The sequence below is a fragment of the Apium graveolens genome, unplaced genomic scaffold (genome assembly GCF_009905375.1).
Source record: "Apium graveolens cultivar Ventura unplaced genomic scaffold, ASM990537v1 ctg5986, whole genome shotgun sequence".
NCBI classification, from domain to species: domain Eukaryota; kingdom Viridiplantae; phylum Streptophyta; class Magnoliopsida; order Apiales; family Apiaceae; genus Apium; species Apium graveolens.
In genome coordinates, this window is record NW_027419178.1 from 105614 (window position 1) to 106896 (window position 1283).

A 1283-nucleotide genomic window follows, 5' to 3' on the forward strand; every position below is an offset into this window, starting at 1 on the left:
AAAGTGTCCATGTTCATCATCAAAGCCTTAAGTTGGGTAGCTATAGCAGTTGTTGCATCCAACTCCAGAATTCCTGCTACCTTTCCCTGAGTCAGTCTCTGGGAAGGATTCTGGTACTCATTAGCAGCCATCAGTTCAATAAGTTCATAAGCTTCATCGTAACTTTTAGCCCACAAGGCTCCTCATGATGCTGCATCAAGCAAGGGTCTAGAAGTAGCACCCAATCCATTGTAGAAATAGTTAATAATCATCTAATCAGGCATGCCATGGTGTGGGCACTTCCTTGCATCTCTTAATATCGATCCCATGCCTCACACAGAGACTCTCCAGTTTGCTGAGAAAACTGAGTAAGAGCATTCTTGATTGCAGCAGTCTTCGCCATAGGGAAGAATTTAGTGAAAAATTTTTGAGCAAGATCTTCCCAAGTGGTGATAGACCCTGCTGGTAGAGAATGTAGCCAGCACTTAGCTTTGTCCCTTAGAGAGAATGGGAAGAGTCGCAGTTTGATAGCATCTTTAGTCATATCATTGAACTTGAATGTATCCCAGATCTCGATGAAATCCCTTATGTGCATGTTGGGGTCTTCAGTAGGAGAACGCCTAAACTGAACTGAGTTTTGTATCATCTGAATCGTGCTTGACTTAATCTCAAAAGTGTTAGCCCTGATGGCTGGCCTGATGATGCTTGACTGAATGTCATTGATCTTAGGCTGAGAATAGTCTATCAAAGCCTTAGGATTTTCTTCTTGATCAACCATCTCTACTAAAACCGGTTCCTCGACTTTCTCTTCTTCTTCTTCCTTCTTTTCTTCTTCAAAAACTTCCTTTCGAACCACCACAACTTCTTCCTCGGCTTTATCCAGTGTTCTCTTACGAGTACGCGAACGCGTATGCATACACCCTCGCTAGAGTACCTGAAATAAGACAAGAAAATAAATAAGTAATAATATCCGAGTCAATGAACTTTAACGACCACTAATGGAAAATACATAAACTAAAAATTAACACTGCAGTCCCCGGAAGCGGCGCCAAAAAGTTGTTAGTCGCTCATTATGCACTAATAATACACGCAAGTATACACATTCGCAAGTAATATAGAATCTTTTCTAGTTCATTCCCACAGAAATTGGCTTGGTTAACTAATTAATTCATGCACTTAAGCAACAATGTATGGTTATTATTCAATGCTAAGACGTTAAAAAATTGAGGTTGTTTATAACTAAGAATTAAACTAACATTTATAACTAAGGAAATAAGAATGATTGAATTAATATATATGACAAA

At 39.1% G+C, this 1283-nt stretch overlaps 1 non-coding gene across 1 annotated transcript; it reads left to right on the forward strand.

Moving 5' to 3' along the window:
* Positions 1-261: 261 nt before the first annotated feature.
* LOC141702956 (small nucleolar RNA R71) lies at positions 262-367 on the forward strand. Its single transcript, XR_012567313.1, has one exon. It is a non-coding gene; the product is annotated as a small nucleolar RNA R71 (small nucleolar RNA).
* Positions 368-1283: the final 916 nt, after the last annotated feature.